Source organism: Macaca fascicularis, chromosome 5, assembly GCF_037993035.2.
Source record: "Macaca fascicularis isolate 582-1 chromosome 5, T2T-MFA8v1.1".
Classification (NCBI taxonomy): Eukaryota; Metazoa; Chordata; class Mammalia; order Primates; family Cercopithecidae; genus Macaca; species Macaca fascicularis.
In genome coordinates, this window is record NC_088379.1 from 78,752,197 (window position 1) to 78,772,887 (window position 20,691).

Below are 20,691 nucleotides of genomic sequence, written 5' to 3' on the forward strand. Positions count from 1 at the left end.
TTTGGATTTTGATTTTCCCCATGTAATTAAGCAAACTGTTCAAACGATAGTATTAGAATAGTTCCAATTTCAAATGTTGGATTTCCAAGTCAAACTATTGAAAGAATGCAAAAGAAATAAATAAAGAGAATAAGGATGTAACTTCTCTAATGGAAAACTTCTCTCTTTTTTTCCAATCTTCTTGGCTCTAACACAAGGAAGGAGATACCCTTCTTCGGCATTGTGCAGTGTCTTGTTCACATTTTTGGCAACATTTTCAGATAAATGTTTGGATTGGGGGAAGGAAAACACAGTAAATGTCTACAAAAAGCCTGGGTCAATTCAATGAATAAATAAATAAATAAATAAATAAATAATTATAAGTTAAAATAAAGTAGCACATTTTGCTCATAAAATTTACAGATTTTAAAATATCAACTGTATTCAATCAGAGTAAAAGTGTGGAAAAACAGACTCATAAATTGTCAATGGGAGTATATAAATTCATAATATCCTTTTAGGAGATAATAGGGCAGGATACATATAAGATATTTCAGTGCACATATGTTATAACTCAGCAAGATAGGAATCAATCTTATAGAAATAGTTACACAGGAGAAAAAAGACATATTAAAGGCTGTCCATTGAAAACTTTGGAAGTACTTAACTGTTCATCAATAGAGGCATGAGTTAGTGTATTTTGGTGTATGAATAATGTCTATACATGACATACAAAGCTCCATACGGCATAGTGCTAAGCAAAATAAAACAATCATCTCAGAACAATATATGATATATAACCCACTTTTGGGAACAGTAACACAAAAAGTGTAAGGGATGTGTGTTTGTGAGTGCATGAGCGTGTGTATATATGTATGTATGTAAGAGAAAACACTAGCAGTGGTTACCTCTGGGTGTGTGTGTGGGGTCGGGGAGATTAGTGGTTGGAGTGATGGTGAAGGGGAGACATATATACTATTTCCTAAATAATAGTAATAACAATAATAATTAATATTTATGGAGTACTTAACTATACATCCAGCACTATGCTGAAAGCTTTACATAAATAATCCTACTTAATCTTGACAACCACCTTATGAGGTAAATATTGTTATCTGAATTTTGTCATTTCCATTAAGGTAACTGAGTCACAAATAGGTGACATAATTTGCTTGAGATGATTCAGTCAGAAAGTTGTAGTACTGTGGTTTGAACTAAGGTAGTCTGACTCTAGAGACCATGCTTAGAAACTTGATTCTGTCTATCTATGTATTCATGTATCCATCCGTCTATTCATCTGTCTATCCATCCATCCATCCATCCATCCATCCATCCATCCATCATCTATTCATCTACCTACCTACCTGTCATTTATGTATTGTCTATCACCTTCCTTCCTTCCTTCCTTCCTTCCTTCCTTCCTTCCTTCCTTCCTTCCTTCCTTCCTTCCTTCCTTCCTTCCTTCTTTCTTTTCCTTTCTCTTCTGCCACACTAAAGTTCTCAGGCTACCATGGGGAAAATTAACCATACAATATAATTTCTGAAAAAAAGCTAAGTTTCTCAGAGAGTAGCAAGCATGACAAGTGATATAATTGGTTCTGATTATTTACTAGAATGAGGGAGTTTGCCTCATTCCAGGACACTTGTGACAGGTGACAAACTGACTGTAGATCTCCAGATGGAGCAGAAAATGCAACTGAGTGTGATTCCTGCCTCCGACTTGCCGCTGATCCACGGAAGCAAAGCATTTCATAACAATAAGACAGCAATCCTCTCCATTATTTTGCTAATGAAGAAACAGGGTCCAGAGTATTTAGTGGCAGAACTGATATAAAAATCAGGTTTTCTAACCCTCAGCTCGGTGCTTTCTCCACTATATCATAATTTGGAGTTGTGTCATTTATGATATACATTTACTTCCTGTAGGGTGTAACCAGAAAACTGGACACACAGAGTTGACCCATTTCTGTCACTAGAGCTCCAAAATTTGTATATATTTTTCTAAAAGGAAAGAAAAGACAGAACAGTTAGTGTTGAGCAGATGTTTTATTATCAGCCTAAAAGATTTGGCCATTATACCCTCCTTAACAGGAATCAGAAAAAAAAAAGAAAAAAAAGGCGGTTCAATTTATTTCTTAAGAGTTGTGTTTTTGTAAATTAGCTAGTTGGTTTTTACTGGGACTCCCTCCAACTTGCCCATTTCAAAGGTCTCCAATCCTATTAAATAAGAAAACCATCTTGGCTGTATGGTTAGGTGATGTTTAGGTCAGACAATGGCTAGACGTAAAGTGAGTTGTCTGCAGAAGACATGGGCAGCCCAATGAACCACAAGGATGGGTACAGGACATAGAGATGGGCAGGATGTCATTGTCAGCTAAGCTCATGTGCAGGTGACTGCCCCTGCACAGAAAAAAAGGTTAAGGGTCAGGAAACATGTGGACCCTGAGGAGGGCAGAGAAAGTACTGAGTCTAAGCCACTTTTCCTGATTTTATTCAAGCCAAGCGGAAGGCAAAGGGCTGCGTCAACTAACTTTCCCTGAACTGGTGCATCAGCAGGATGCTCTGAGCCTCTCCCACTTATCTCCAGATCCCAAACACAGAGTTCATGGTCATCTGGCTGCCTTGCTCAGAGCTCTTCAGGCAAAGGAGAAGAAAGGCCATTTCAGCATCTAGCATTTTTCAATCTTGCTTGAGGCTGGCAGCTGTCACAGAATGCCATCAGCAAACAGATCATCTTAGCAATGTCTTTCCCACTTCTTAAACCATTAGCCTCTCACAATTTATGAGTAGTCCCATGAGCCCTGTTCAGTTTTGAAATTCAAGCTACTGAGGCTTTGAACTACTTATTAATATCAAAAGCCCAAAATGTTTATCATCTATTGCTTGAAGAAAATTTGGTTTTCTGTGAGGCAATGACCCATACCCTTAAATTAAAAAAAACCTGTGCTTACTGGCCATTCCTCTGCTTAATGTTTGACTTTTCTGAACCGTTTGTTGAGTCTGCTTCACGTCTCCAGGTCATTTGTTGGTTAAACAGAAGATCTGAAAATCAAAAATTTAAATATTACATGTATATACATGTATATTAAAGTATTTTTAAAAATTATAAATGTAATATATATTTTAAAATCTTGACCAGCAAAGAAAAAATGAAGTAAAAAAACTAAATGCCAAATGCCAATCCCACAGATATTAGCATTATTAACAATTTCTCATATTGCATCCCAGAATTGGTTTGTGTGTGAGGTACATGCACGGGGTACAGGTATTCTTATTGGTTGTTGTTTTAACGAAATGGAATCATAGACATTGCTGCTTGGCAGCTTGCTTTTTCTCCATGAGCAATATATGTAACTCCTCCCTACTGGTAGGTATTAAGATTGTTTCCATTTTTTTAACCTTTTAATCATCTAATTTTGCAACGAATATCCTCATTACAGGCAACTTGTAGACTTGTGCATGTATATATTCAAGTAATTACATTTGGGTGCATATTACTCAACGCTAGTAAAAGTTTTGAAAACTGGAAATGAAACCTGAAGGCAAAAATAGAGGGTACTATCTATATCCCTAGATTTATTCTTGCCAGTCTCTATCCTCAACTGCAGATAAATTGAATGTTGACTATAGGAAAATAAGAGAAGCAGAAAATAAACATATTTAGCAAACATGGACACAGATTTTCTTGGGTGTTATAGGATTGGGGTCTTAGGACAGTTATGACTTGGTCATTTTCATCCTGGTAATCTTTTAAAAGAAAATGATTTCATTTATCATGACAATGAAATCAGTTACTTTTTTCAAGTTTCATCACCACTGAGGTTCTCCTATCACCCCAGTCCTTGGTTATCGCTCCTTCCAAGGAATGCCTATGATACTTACTGTTTGTCCTGTATATTGGATACACTATCTAGCTTTACATACTTATTTTCTAATGTACCAATTCTGAGTTCCTAATCTTATAAACCTCTTCAAGGCAAGTTTTATGCCTTTCTATATTCTTTGTACCGTCTGTGCAGCAATATGCAATGCCTTAGAAATTATAGTGAATGATTAATCTTTCTATGAATTGGTTTCCCTAGACTTCAAGGTCTAGAGTCCTACCTTATTTTCTAATGAACATGAACAGTTGAATAAGGAAAATATTTTTTTTCCCATAGCCCCTTCTTACGGTAGACCAGTGCTGGGCATTCCAACTGAGTTTCCCAATCTGGGTGGACCAAAACATGACATTTTGATAGACAATAGCCATGAACGTTTGCTTTGTTTCCCTTCACAGGTCAGGTGGCACTATCTGGCACATAAGAAGAAACAGATGTTGAGAAGAGCAAGGAGGTACGTGGTGCCAATGTCTCAGTTCTGGGAAAAGGAAACACTACACAGAAAATAGGTGCCACCTGTAGGGGGTTGCAGTCTGCCAAGTGAAACCAGTTTGGCTAAAGATAGCTAAAAATATTCCCCCAGGGTATAAGGTAATGTTTGTTTATGCATGAGACTGAATGAGGGTGTGTGTGTCTACGTGTGTGAATGTGTGTATACCTTCTGCATCATCCACTCCAACGAAGCCTTTTGACCTATTCATGAATCCGATTGCGGAAAGAACAATTTTTGTTTAATATTTGACCTGTTAAGAAAACTAGAACTGTTAAATAAATTTTTAGTAAGTGCAGAAGAAAGAATTTTAAATTTCCTTATGTTTCAGCTACCTCACTGAGATTTGCTAAGCTACCCAAAAGAGATTTGGTGCTTTGAAGAACTGTACAAAACTCTACACAATGATTCAACATTACTTACACCTCCCTCCTAGCAGAATTTGGTTACATTTGGGGGATTAACTATACCCAAGAAAACTAAATGAAATTGAATTGAAAAGCCATGTCTCTTTGGGCAAATTACTAAACTTCTTGTGCTTCAGTTTCCTCATCTGTAAAATGGATATAATAATTGTACATACTTCAAGAGTTATTGAGAAGAATGAATATTCTAAGAAAGTCACACTATGTAACACATGGAAAGTTATTTATGACTACTATACTACTACTATTATGACTTCTGCCACCCCCACCCCATCCCTTCATCTTTTCCCCCACCTTTTCTTCTTTAATTCACAAAGGTCTTCAACAATTTAATTTAAATGTGAAATTCTACTGAAATTTGTAATATTTTCTAGATATGGGGATCCATAATTTTCTTTGATATTGGAATTTAAGTCATGAGGCCTGATGTCATGGAAAGAGCACAGCATTAGTGATCCTACAACTTGAATTTAGTTCTAGTTCTCTTACTTAGTAGCTCAGTGACCTGGAAAAGTTGCCTTTTCTGAGCCTCTCTTTCCTCAACTGTAAAACGGGAATAAGTGAATGAATGGGATGATTTCTCAGGTCCCTTCTAGGGGACACTTAGGAAGACCTGAATTATGTTATAGAGCAAGACGTAGAAAAAAATCGTAATGTTTTATACTATAAGCTGAAATCAATGGTTAATTTCTTTTAAAGAAGGAAAGTTAAAAATAATCCATTAGAAGTGAAACAGATTAGAATTGAACATAAATATTTTCTAAAATTACTAAACAAGACTGAAGATTAGAACATAAGACTATAAAATCTTTAATGGGAGGGACAGTGCATTAATATGTGGCCTTGAATCTATAGAGATTAACAAGAGCCTTGGTACATAGTCGATGTCAAAGCAAAGTTTGCTAAAATGAATCTAACAGAATTCAGAGTCAATGCAGCTTGTGAACTAAATGCTATTCTATTTGGATTGAAGCCAGAGTTTAAGTTGTGAGAAGGCTTCAAATTTCTGAGATCAGAAGCATTATACTAGAATAGAAGTTCTCAGTGGTTGATGGACCAACATCATAATTATTACCTGGGAACTCATTAGAAAGGCAGAATCGTACACTCCACCTCAAGCTTACTGAATCAGAAACTCTGAAGATGGAGTCCAACAATGTGGTTTTTGTTTTTGTTCTGCTGTTTTAAGTAGACTTTATATTTTGGAGCTGTTTCAGGTTCACAGCAAAATTGAGTGAAAAGTACAGAGTTGGCAGACTCTCCTAGTTCCACACATGCATGGCTTCCCCACTGTCAATATCCTGCACCAAAATGGTGCATTTGTTACAGTCGATAAACCTACATTGACACATCATTATTATCCAAATTCCAAAATTTACACTAGGGTTCACTCTTGGTGTTGTATATGCTATAAGTTTTGATAAGTGTATAATGTGAATCCATTATTGTAATGTCATACAAAAGAGTTTTACTGTCCTAAGCAATGTGTATTTTATTTTATTTTATTTTATTTTATTTTATTTTATTTTTTGAGACAGTCTCGCTCTGTCACCCAGGCTGAAGTGCAGAGGTGCTACCTCAGCTCACTGCAACCTCTTTCTCCTGTGTTCAAGTGATTCTTCTGCCTCAGCCTCCTAAGTAGCTGGGATTGCAGGTGCCCACCACCACATCCAGGTAATTTTTGTATTTTTAATAGAGACAGGGTTTCACCATGTTGACCAGGCTGGTTTTGAACTCCTGACCTCAAGTGATCTGCCCTCCTCGGCCTCCCAATGTGCTGGGATTACAGACGTGAGCTACCGCACCCAGCCAGCAATGTGTAATTCAAAAAGCTCTCCCATGCACCTTAAAGTTTGACAACCATTGCATTATAGGATAGAGTTTTTCAAAACTAAGTTGAAGAAATAGCCAAGAAATTAAGATAGTCTTAAATCCTACTTCTGAATTGAAGCTGTACTCAGTGTATCCTACCCTCCTTTTAATACACATTTGGATGCTAATGTACAGTCATTAAAAGGATTAAGTACAGTCATTAAAAGGATTATGAACTCTGTCTAAATCTCTACTTCTCCCTTTGCTGAACTTTTGAGATGACCTCCTCTACTAGCATACTAATTGGAAAGTAGGATAGAGCTGTGGAAAGGACACTGGTTTATTTTTAAAAGAAAATATTTGGCCAGCCATGGTGGCTTATGCCTGTGCTCCAAATACTTTGGGAGGCCGAGGAGGGTGGATCACTTGAAGTCAGGAGTTTGAGATGAGCCTGGATAACATGGTGAAACCCCATCTCTACTAAAAACATAAAAATTGGCTGAGATCATGCCCACTGTACTCCAGCCTGAGAGACGGGGCAATATTGTGTTTCAAAAAAGGAAAGAAAACATTTTGTTATTGAAAATGTCACATATATACAGAGGTACAGAGAAAAGTGTCATACATCCTTACATAATCATTACTAATCTTCAATAATTATAAACTCCTGATCTATCCTGTATCATGTATATTCACATCCATCCCTCTCTTCGTCCAAAATAATCTGAAGCAAGTCCGAGGGAATATCATTTTACCTGCAAATATATATGGTTCAACAAATAGAAGAGAATACTTCTTACCTAATTTTACGATGCTATCATTGCCAAGATAACAAAACAGAAATAGAAAAAAAAAAACTGAAGACTAATATCCCTCATTAATATAAGTTCAAAAATTTTTAATGAAACATTAGCAAATTGAATCTAGCCATATATTAAAAAAAAGAAAGCACACTATATCTAAGTGGTTATTTTTCCAGGAATGCAAGTTTGGCTCAACATTCAAAAATTGATCAATGCAATTTGACATAGCAGCAGACTAAAAAAGTGCAACCATATTATTATTTCAATAGAGTCAGAAAAAGAATTTAACTAAATTCAACATCTATTCATCATAAATTCTAATAAATTAGAAATAGAAGGGAACTTCCTCAGCCTGAAAAAAAGTATCTATGAAAAACCTATAGCATCATACTTAATGATGTAAAACTATATACTTTCTTCTCAAGCTTGGATATGAGACAAGGATGCACATTCTCATTACCTCTATTTAACATTATATTAGAGATCTTAGTCTATGCGACAAGCCAACAAATAAATAAAAGGCATACAGACTGGAAAGGAAGAACTAAGACTGTCTTTATTAATGGTAACATTATTATCTACATAGAAAATCCCCAAATCTATCAAAACCTACAAGAACTAATATGTGAGATTAGCAAGGGCACAGGTTACAAGGAGAATATAAAAATGAATTGTATTTCTATATAATAGCAAAAAACAATTGGAGATTAAAACTTAAAAATGGTACCATTTACAATGACATCAAAGAATATGAAAGACTTTGGAATACATCTATAAAAATATGGTCAGGATTTGGAGATTGAAAACTATAAAACACTAATGACAGAAATTGTAATAAACTCCAAGAGGGCCCCCAGTGACCCGTGCCCCTGGTATGAAAGTCCTGGAATTACTGTTCTCCCACACTGAAGAGGGCTGAACTGTGAACTAGTAGGTTACTGTGGACATAACGGTATATGTATGACTTCCAGGTCTGGGTCATAGAAGATGTGTGGCTTCCACCTTGCTACCTTGGGTCACTTGCTCTGTGGAAGGCAGCTTCCATGACATAAGGACACTCAAGCAGCCCTGTACAGAGTCCCAATATTCAGTGAAGACCTGAGTCCTCTTGCCAATAGTCGTGGGAGTGAGTTGTACCAGAAATGTATTCTTCAGCCCCAGTCAAGCTTTCATATGACCACATCTCTTACTGACATCTTGACAGCAAGCTCATGAGAGACCCAGAATCAGAACAACCCGGTTTGACTGCCCTCAGTGACCTACAAAAACCGAGATAATAAATTCTCTTTATTTGAAGCCACTAGGTTTTGGAGTCATTTGTTATGCAGTAATGGAAAATGAACACAGGTTTTGGTACCTGGAAGTGAGATGTTGCCATAATAAATATTAAAAACGTGAGAGCACTTCTGTTCACGTTCTCTTACCCACCTGGGCAGATGAGATATTAATAAAGACACTTCCCAATTGGAAAGAATGAGTATGGTCTTTAATGGCTCTTTTAAAATTCAAATTTTTATCATATGTTTATTATTAAACTATCATTTTCAATTACAAATTATTAATAAAAATATTCAATAATATGAAAGAATATAGAGTAATAAATGAGATCCCTTCCATCATTACTACCCCATTCTGTTCCTCAGGAGTAATTAAGTTTCATATGAGCCCTTCAAGACTTTTCTTCTATGCATATACATATAAAAAGTATTATGTGATAGTTGAAGAAAATTTGAGTCTTTCATATTTTTCTCACTGAGGAATAATGGCTGTTAAATTCTGATGGGTATGGTTTTAGTGTGTATTCTGTACACAAGCACACATATACAGATGTTTTAAAACTTTTTGAAACATAAGCTTACAAAGAATTTTTTTTTTTTTTTTTTTTTGGGGGGGGACAAGTCTAGCTCTGTTGCCTAGGCTGGAGTGCAGTGGCGCGATCTCGGCTCACTGCAACCTCCACCTCCCGGGTTCAAGCAATTCTCTACCTCAGCCTCCTGAGTGGCTGGGATTACAGGCGCCTGCCACCATGCCTGGCTAATTTTTTTGTATTTTTAGTAGAGACGGGGTTTCACCATCTTGACCAGGCTGGTCTTGAACTCCTGACCTTGTGATCCACCCACCTCGGCCTCCCAAAATGCTGGGATTACAGGCATGAGCCATGCGCCTGGCCAAGAATTTTAAAGGTGGCTGTACTCTGGGGTCCTTATTCTAGACCCTAAAGAATTCTTTTAACTGGATATGAGTTAGCTCTATATATTTTATTAGCTCTATATATTTTATACTATATAGTTAGCTCTATACAGTTTATTAGAATTTAACTTTTGATTTTAGGAGTCAGGAAGGGCAAAAGATGACACCACGTACTCCATTATGTTCAGCAATGTTTGTAGATCAGATTAACTGATTTAGATGATCTATATTTCTTGAAACTTAATTTTGGTGTTTTCCTCCCACTCAATCCCCCTCAAGCAGTTCTTCTTTCATTCATAGTAGCATTTAACAAAAAGCATAACTCAGAAAAAAAGGAGACAGCTGCCTCAACAAACATAAAAAGCTTATCTTCTGTTTGAAGCTAAGACTTGGAAAGCTGTAATTCTTCCTATCAAAGTGAATTATTAGTACCAGACTGTTGACTTCAGACTTTTTTACTTCTACTTTTTTTCCGAGTGGTAGATAGAAACATTTCATCTAGTCAAATGTTAAATAGCAATTTGAAATACTCAAGAATGCTTTAAGAACTTGTTACAAGTGCCCTTACATGTGGACAACTCACCCTGAATCATGCCAAACACCTTAACATTCATTCACATGAAACAGATATTGTGGGGTAAAATGTATTTAAAAGTATTCTTCATAAGTTTGAGTTTGTTAGGAATAAATTATTTTGCTCTTATGTGTTATGGTTTTCAAATCTCATGTATTTTTGGTGCTCTTTGGAAAGCTCACTGTGGCATTTGTACCCAATGGACGGAATCATCCTGAAGCTATAAAGTTTTTATTTCTAAATTTTGGAAAGATATTTCTGTTCTCATGAACAAGAGTTTAACATGATGTCTCTCTACTTTGGCTGCACAACGGAATCACAGTAGAAAACAAATAAACAACAACAAGAAAATCTATTGATCAAATCTTTCTTCCTAAAGATTTTGATTTATGATGTAGGAAGGTGCCAGGTACCAGGTTTTCAAAACTCCGCAGACTCTGCAGATTCTAATGTGTAGCCAGGGTTGAGAACCACTGATTTAACACTAATAAATCTCAAATAAATAAATAAATAAATAAATAATAAAGTTAAAACTTAAAAATAAAATGATACATATCCATAAATTCTCTAAGAAAAGGAACAACGTATCTAGTGCATGGGTAATACTTTTAAAACATCTAAAATGCTGGTGTTTGCATAGATACGTCATAATTACCTTGCTATTAGAAAGCAAGGTAATGAATTGGTAGAGACTGCTTGAAAATCTGTGATCTGTGCTCAAGGAGCAGGCCTCTGGCACTGCCGCAGGCTACTGGGTACATAGCACTGGGTGAAACCTCATGTCACGCCCCTGTCACAGGCACATGCTAGGGGGAGAAGTTCTGTATTTCCAAGTATGGTTTTGTCTCCACAACCATACTTTTCAATGCCTCTTCAAGATGCTAATAATCAAGATTAATCTTTAATGGTTAATGGATTCCTGACTGAAGAGAAGGCACTGCATTGTATAATCTCTGAAGGGCTCTCACAGTTATATGGGTTCCATCTCAGAGTCAGGACAACATCAAAGAATCAATTACCATGCTGTCCCATAAGACTTGTTGTCACAAGCCACTCTAGATATTTAACTTCGGATGGTCTTATTCTCTTCTGATTATGAGATGAAAGACGTTCCACCTTTATATTGGGGATCAGGTCAGGAAGAAAAGTATTGAGGCTAAGCGTATAGTTTGGGTGGAAATATGAGATGGATTGATTCTTAAATATATTAGTCTAGAATTCTAGCCAAGAGATGGTCAGAATTTGAATGGTCAATTTAATGTAAGAACAAACCATAAAGGACAGATACATTAAAAAAGAATTGGCAAGATTGAGTAGTAGTCTAAATGGGTGGGCTGAAAGATAAATAGCTTTTTAGTGACTGTTTTGCCAACAGGTACATTTTATTGAGATTAATAAATATAACCAGCATAAGAGTCAGCTTCAGAGTGTAGACTTTGTATTCTCATTGCTTTGACTTAAGTCCTGGCTCCCCCATACATAAGCTGCTTAGGATTGGGCAAGTTACTTAACCTCCCTTAGCCATAATTTCTGCATCTATGAAATGTGTAACCTGATGGTGAGAATTAAGGGAGTCAACATACGTAAAATGCTTACAACAGGGCCTGACACATGGTAACTCAATACATGTTAGTCATTATTATGATGATACTGTTGGATGCAGAAAAAACTATTTCAGAAGAAGAATGAAAAGCTTGTCATCAATTATTTGGAAGTTTAGAGAAAATGATTATGTAAACCACATTAAACTTGTCCTTCATCTTACAATATAATGAGAAAGACAGACACACATATTCAAATAAACCTGTTATAAGGCATGATATTCTATATGCTACAACAGATATTCTTGGAGCATGGGGAATATAATGGTCATTGGTTAGTTGTCTCTTTAACATGCATTTCCCCCTGCTTCCTAGAAAAATATTTAGATTTTTTTGAGGAACAGTCCCTTTTCGATTTCAATTATGTAGTTTTGGTGTTATTGAGCCTATTCTTAATTGCAAAGGTGGACTCTGATTGACATAGCCTATTAGATCCTTCCTGCCTCTGGTAATTAGTTTAGGGATAAGGCAATGAGACTTAAGATGTGCTTAGGTCAAAGGATCAAAGGATCTTCCCCTTTATTTCTTAAGAGACACTGTCTTTCTGTGGACAATGTGGAGTGAGAATGTGTAGCCATTTTTTTTTTTTCTATTATGAAGACAGCCTGAAGGCAGAATTGAGAAAATCACAGAGAAAAACAGTAGGATGACACAATGAGACTCTGGACAAAACTGTCTGAAGCCAGACCATAACTTACAACAACATGATCGTATACATTCAAGCCAAATTGAGTTGGTTTTCTTGTTTCTTACAACTTAAGGAATCCTTACTCACGCAGGCATGGAAAGAGTAAGTCAGATGGGGAGATGAGGATGAGTAGGGATTGCAGAGACTTCTTGGGGCCTCTTTTTAAAGAGGGACCAACTGTGTATGGGCAGATATTGGAATAAAGCACATTCAAGGCATAGAGAACACAGTAAGCAAGAGACGTAACACATTTTCTGGAGGTGGCCAGTGAAATCTAGAAAGTTGGACTAATAGTATGTCCATGGCATACTTGGAGGTAAGTTGTATAAATAGGAAGCAGCAAAGAACAGAACCTTTAAACACAGGCTTGGGATGTGGGGCTTTATGCTGTGTACAGTCGTCAACTGTCCAAGGTGAAGGACAGATGAACTTTGTGTTTTAGGAAGATAACTTTGGCAGTAGAGTGATGAGTGGACTGGAATATTCCAAGAAAAAGGCAAACTGGTCATAAGTCAGGGCAGTCTGATGAATGAAAATAGGAGATGGATACAAGGGAAGTAAAGAATGTAGACAAAATTGGATTTGAGAGGAAAATAAAAGGCAGGGGACAGCATGGAATGTAGTATAAGCATCTAGAGGGACTTCGAGCTTGAGAAGGCTGAAGGAGGCAGAATTCGGTTTTGGGCACTTTGAATTTAAGAAATTGGTGGAACATACACAGAGATGTCCAGGAAGAATTAGAGATTAGAAGCTGGGGCTAGGGTAGAAAATCAGAGTTGAAGAGCACAATTTTTCAAGTTTTCTCCATAAGGAAGACAGTCAAAGGCACAGAGGAAATAAAATTCCTGAGAAAGTTATGGAAGAGTACAAGGGATGGTGACCAAGAATGGATTTGGTGATCCTTATGTTTAGGGTTGAGCAAAGGAATGTCAGCCAGTGAAGGGCATTGGCTGGTAGGCAGGAGTATACCTATGAGTATTTCAAGCTTCAGCAAAGACGGAGGTTCAAGAAGAGGGTGGACAATGGGATGGCTGTTGTGGAGATGCTGGGCAGAGTCAAGAGTAAGAAGTTATTGCACGTGAGGAGAGAAGGTGAGGGATGTCATTTTATCTTTCAAGAACTCGTTTGAGGGAAAGGTCAAAGTACTAGACTACTAAGTAGCTTTAGGGAGCAGCAAGGTCAAGTTTTCTTAGGATAACGAAATATAGTGTTTTTGTATATATCCAAAGACCATTTTAATGTGGAATATTTTTGATGTGGTGCTTTGTTACTAGAATCATTTTCTCCACAGCTGGATCTTTTATTTATATTGTGTGATGAGATGCATGAAATGACTCCCTTACAGTCTTTCATCTGCCTATAACCAGCCTGACCAATTATTGGATCATTATCAATTAGATTTTAAGTTGTATTTTTCAGTTTATTTAAAAATTTCTCTCTTTGTGAGGCATTCCTTCGTGAGTTTTCTTTCTTTCTTTCTTTCTTTTTTTTTTTTATTAAGTGAAGCAAGGCAGTGATATATTACAAACGAACATTCAAAAACACTGCTCAAAGAAAAAATTTTTATTTGTGCCTCCAGGAACTTTTCACCAATGTTTTGGAAACTCTGGAGACTACATTTATATACAAAGAACATAAAACTTTTCTGCTGTCGTTATCTTGCTCTCAACACTGGTGAAGTGGCATTACCGGGAAACATTATCTTTAGTCTATAAAAATGTGAACAGTATTGCAAACTAATACAATTAACCTGGAAGTGTACACATTCTTCTTGTAAGGGAATGGTAATCTGTAGCACTTCTCTGGGAACTAAAAGTGTTTTTTTGCACTATTCAGTTCTTCGAAAACTTGATAGGCTTTAAGGAGGAAGATGGTATTAATTCACTGGAAAATGGTTACAAGTCTGCAAATGACACAGATGCAACATTTCAATCACACGTTTCTTGTATAATACATGCAACTCTTATAAATGCTTTATTTCTTTTTCTTCATTGTACTCAAAGTCAAAAACAAAAATCTTCAATCCCTACTGCTTAAAAAATTAAGAACTAACTCTTTCACTCCATTGTGTCTATGTTGACATTGCATAGTTCTCTTTATTCCCACAAATTGCTCTCTGTAAATACATTTGAAATGGATACTCCAGAGGCATGTGATTCTGAAAAAATAAAAAGCAAAGGAGGAACAAAGAGCAGCAGAAATGGAAATGACAAAAATAACTTGGACATCATTAATGTGTCGAGAGGTGAGTATGCACAGGGACTGTGTTAGGCACTGGGAATACAAAATCAATGTGACCTAATTCCTGATTTGAGGGAGAAACATTTGCATAAACATGTGATTATGTTATCAGATGTTGCATAAGTGCTATGTGTGTACAGGAAAAGGAAAATAATTTCTTAGTTCTGTGAATAACAAAATAGTCCACATTAATTTGTCAATGATAAAGTATAAATTCAGTATAACTCTGGATATATTTATTAAATGGATGACTATTATCTAAATGTGAATTTGAGAATAATCATATAAAGTACATTTTACATAGCTAGCACATATAATGTTAACCCCAAAGTATCTTTACAATAGCTTTGCTTAATTAGACATAACACAATAAGTCTATAGGACACAAAATAGATTTTATTAATAGGCACCATCATCATGTCCTTAACCATTTTTATTAGATCTTACCAACTATCCTTCCAAACTTAACTACTTGCTCAAGTAAGATTTGTCTTTGCCTATTTCTCCTAGAAGCGTCTGAATTGAAGCAGACAGCTGAATAAAAAAACAAAACATATCACTTCGGACAGATATTTGCACTGGGTATGGAAGGTATGTCCGGGAGAACAAATGGCAAAAAATTATCGTAGAAAAGAAATGCCCCAAATGCGCAAGTGATTATTTGTATAGAAGCAACTACTCTTTTTTTTGGAAGAGAAGATCTGTGGTTTGGGGGTTGGGTGGAAGGTGAATATTCAATGTGGCTGGGATTCTGCAGGTTGGGAGGGCAAGATCTAATTACCTGCTTTGCATTCTTCCTTGGTCAGCCATCTCAGAGTGCCTCTTCTAAGTCACTTAGCTTTTCATGCATCTAGGAAAATGGAAGCTATTGTTATGGAGAGGCAGAGGAAGTCAGTGGCATCAATTCACTCAGCCTCATGCCTTGAATGAGATTAGTCCTCGAAAAAACAAAAAACCAAAAACAAAAAGCTATTTGTATGTGCTTGGAGGGGTCTGTTTTGGGTGCTTAATACCTCTCTGCTTTTAAGTCCTGATTCCACCACTTACAGTCATGGGACATTGCAAAAGTTACTTAGACTTTCTAAACCTCATTTTCCCATCTCCCTTAAATGGGAATAATTTTAGTATCTTTTCTATTGAGTTATTATGTGCATTAAATAAGATAATCCAAGGAAAATACCTGGCACATAGTAAGTGCTCCACAATCTACCCCTTCTTTTTATTGTTATTGAAAAAAGCAAAGAATGCCCTCCTTTTATCATATTCCTAATTAATGATGAAAAACTTCACTGATTATTTACAAAGAAATATAACAACTTTTTTTTTGGTAAGACTTTTAGGAAGGCAAAGGGACACTTAAATTGAGAATAAATATTTTTTCTCTTTACTTCTTTTCTTTCTAAGGAATACTAATAGTGCTTGCCATCTCATGGGATGTTATAAGGATGAAATGAGAAATAAAGTATTCAGGACAGAGCCTGCTGAAATGATGTGCTCAAAAAGTGTTAGCTCTTATTAGTTTTTAGTACCCTTCTCTGGTGCTGTGTGGGCTTTCAGTTAATTATTTAAATTCTTTGCATCTTTTACACATTTAACAATTACTATATCTATTCTTATGTGACATATTCCAAGAAACTATACGGGAGAGTTTGGGACTGGAACATAGTTATACATATTTATAGTAACTGAGATTTTTTTTCCTTTGCAGGGAGCAAGTAATCAAGTTCTCTTTAATCTCTTTCTCAAAGAAGATGGAGAATTTGCTTTATATTTACTAGAATATAAGGCTTTATAAATAAAATCGAACACTGTTGGACACATTCGAGGCAGGCTTGGCTTTGTGGTGACATGGCCTTTTTTTTCTTGAACATACAAATATATCTTAAGTTAAATGTATAAATCACACAGGAAGTAAAATAAAGTTAGACGTTTAAAGAAGGTAGATAATGAGAAAAAAAGGGTATGCTTATGATCTCCCAAGGCACAATAGTTGTAAGTATGGATGGGCTATGAAACTGAGCCAGCATCTGGTGAGGTAGTCATAGGCTCTGGTAAGTTGAAAATAAATGAACATGGAAAGAAAAATATAGTAAACATGAGAAAGTGTCGATGCAAACATGTAATCAATAAATGGTCATATTTAGAAATACAAAAACCCCTAGAAAAGAGAGCTGATCTCTTTTATAGTATTTTTTATTTGTAAAAGTAATACTTTCTTGGTTTGAAAAAAATTATAGAAATATATGAAGCAAAAAGTACAAGTTCTCATCCCTCTGCCTCTGTGCCTCAACCATTTCCCCGAGGTAGGTATTTTTTTGGTGTGTACCCTTCTAGATATTTTCTGCAAAATTTTCTGTTAATCATGTATGTCTCCATGTATCTCTTCTCTATATTTATATCTTTATCTCAAAGAAATATGGGAAATACTATTTTTTTTTTTTTTTTAGTCAGGGTCTCACTCTGTCACCCAGGGTGGAGTGCAGTGGTGCAATCATAGCTCACTGCAGCCTCAGTCTCCTGGCATCAAGCAGTCCTCCTGCCTCAGCCTCCTAAAGTGCTGGGATTACAGGCATGAGCCACCACACCTGGCCAGAAATATTTTTGAACCGTTGATATTCTTAGGCGATGAAGGTATACATGGAAGACACCTAATTAAAGGCTTTGGTAACAAGTACTTTAAGGAAAAAAAATTAAACATCTATTGAATCCTTATTACCATCATCAGCATTTTACAGTTTATAGAGCACTTTCATGAGATGATCTCATTTGAGTTTCATAGCAGTTCTTAAGGTAGGTAAGAATTATTATTTTCATTGACAAATGATGAAGCCTCTGACTGAAATGATTAAAAGATAATGCTCAAGGACATTCCAAATCCTTATTTTCACCATATCAAGGAAAAGACAATGGAAAATTAGAGGTATATTGGCCTGGGCATCCCTTTGATTACAGTCATTTAAAATCGATTTTTTTTTTTTAAATCATGGAAACGTTCAAACACATAAAAGTAGAGAGAACAGTCAAATGAATCTTTAAGTACCCACTGTTCAACTTCCACAGTTATTAACTTTTGACCAATCTTCATATAACTTGTTAAGACATGGAGTCCAAAATACTGTTGGTAATGTAACCAAATTTGGAGATCATGGAGAGTAATTTATGCAGTGTGCTTTGAATATGAACAATGTATATTCTGTATGTACAAGCCCAGAAAAGTAGCTGGAGACAAGAAGTGCTTAAAGATTAAATTAAATTTGTCTTGGGTGAGGCTGTTACAATGATTCCTCATTGAAGCTCATCTTGCCATTATTTTCACCATCATAACCCCAGTTCCTGGTTCAGAGCCTAACATGTAGTAGGTGCTCAAAAACTGTTGAATGAATGAACCTTCTTTGCAGTTTAGATCTCAGCAGCATGAAGAAGCCCATGCATTGTAGTATAACTAACCTTTGCAGAATGTTTCTTAATGTGTACCTGGTACTTACTATGTCCAAGATCTTGTGCTTACTAGCTGTGTTGGGGCCTATTCCAAGTGCCTTACATGCAGTAACTCCTTTAATTCTTGTAAGAACCCTGTGAAAAAGGTACTATTATAATTTTTTTGTGTGTTTCATAGATAAGTTACCAGTAAGCTGGTAAAGACCACCCAGATAGTAAGTGGTAGATCAGGGAATAAAATCCAGGCAGTGGCCCCAGAGTCTGTGCACTTAGCTACTATTCTGCTGTCGCATCTGAATAGCATCTGTGGAACACTCAACACATTTGGGGCACTTTGCTAGGTGGTTGCAGTACTGTTGGGTTAACTCACAAAAGTCACTCCTTTGCGATGTTGGCTAATGAGAGGGTGCTGCACATATCTTTCTTTTTCCTTTTTTTTTTTTTTTTTTTTTTTAAACACACTTTGCCTTTTGTGTGTGTGTGTGAACCTAAGGCACTTCTAAGTGCTGTGTGGGAGGGAAAGTGGTAGACTGATTTCATTGAGACTCTGCCAAATTCTGGTCTTGCGGCCATCAAAGACGCATCATTTCCTCCAAGACTTCTAAAGGGGGCTATTACCACCGGCCTGCAGGTTCTGGTTTGCATTCAGAGGAGACGCTATCTTCTTAAATGAGACATGGAAGAGGAAGTGTCATGAATTGTAAATAAGGCTGATAGGGAATTGTTTGGTGATGGAGATGGATAAAAACTGCCCTCTCCTTACCAGGTTCCATCTCCCACCACTTTATCCAACACTGCCAGAGTCCATCCTATTTTATTTGCTAAGTTTACTAGCAGGAAGAGAGGAGTTTCTTTAAAGATTCTCTCCCCTCCCCAAATAAATACCTCCCAGATAAATATGAGTACATCTATACAGTAGAGCACCATGCCAACATTGAAAAGATGGAAAGATGAGCTTTGTTCGCAGCCAGCTTGGGCAACATAGTGAGACTCTGCCTCTTTAAAAATAAATAAATAAATAAATAAATGATGGAGCTTTTAAGGTTGACGTAGAATGAATCTCCAATGTATATTATAAAGTGAAGGCTGGGCAGGGTGGCTCATGCCTGTAATCCCAGGACTTTGGGAGGCTGAGGCAGGAGGATGGACTGAGTCCAGGCGTTGGAGACCAGCCTGGGCAACATAATGAGACCTTGTCTCAAATAAATAAATAAAATTTAAAGGGAAAAAAGCAAGGCTCAAACAGCATTTACACCACGCAATTGTGGAAAGAGGAGGGTGACATATCTACATAATTGTGTTTAAGAATCTGCTTGGGAAAAAGAGGAAACATAAAAATTCCTCTGCCGAAAGAAAGTCTTTTCGCTCTAAACCTTTTTGTGTTTTTCCAAAAAAATTTTTTTGCCATATACATTCATTATATTTCAGTGTTAAAATATTTCATCTGTCAACTTGGAAAGGTAGAAGGATGAATACAGTAAATATTTAAAAACAGATGAAGATAAGTGACGGGTTACATTAATTATATACAGTCAATCCAGTTTGAATTAGGTGTAGATATAATAATTCTGTGTGTTTATCTTGGTGAAGAATGGTCCTTTAGGTTGTCATTAAAAAGCTCCTCTGGGAGGTAAGAGACATAGGCATTTGCAAGATTCATATTTAATGAAGTAAAGGGACATTTGATGTCACTCCCCAGGTGTGGGGAGATGTGGACAGAAAACAAGAAGGAACGAATGTGGTCAGGAAGGAATTGGAGTTCCCCTCTGAACAGCTGCCGCAAGAAGTCCACACACGTGGAGACAGTTGTGCAATTTGGTCACAGAGTTTCCTAGGTGCTTTTGCTTCATTGCTCCTCCACTGAAGCCCGCTGGCAGCTGGTCTCCTTCCCCTGGGCCTAAGGATATCTTGGTTGGAAGCTCTGTTCTGAAAAGGGGCCTGGCCAGTTTCACTAGGGCTCTTCGTTGGGGAACACGATGGACAAAACCCTCTCTTACGGAAAGCCTCATGCCAGGGACGGGCCCAGTATACTCCAGTTCCCTGGAGCCCTGCTATAGGTTTTCTGGCGAGAGCCAGGCAGGGGTCCCAAACCAAAATGCCTTCCTGGGGCTAGGCAGGTCACTTCAAACTTGGAGCCCCCAAATATTTTGGGAAATAGCGGGAATGCTGGCGAACAGGGCGAGTGCGTTTTCTGATTAAGAGCAACCAGATTCAGCTTTTTAAACTACAATTATGCTGGCCAAACAAAATACCCTAATATAAAAACCAAAACTACTGACTGGAGCCGCTGCCAGCTTGCGACCCGGCGTATTTGGCTCAGTATCCGCTTCTCCCTTGTGGCTCCAAACTGCTGCAGATTCTCGGCCACTTTAGACGCGCGCGATGGCGAAGAGGGTCCTGCACTTTGACGCGCCTGGTGAGGGCGCGGTGCCTCTCGCTGCGCTCCTGGTGATGCTCCCCAAATTTCCGGGACCCGCAAGCGATTAAGCCTCGGAGTGGCTCAGCGCCTGTTACCGACTACTTTTTATTTACACCAGAAACAAAGCTGTTGCTCCGGGATGTTCTCTCC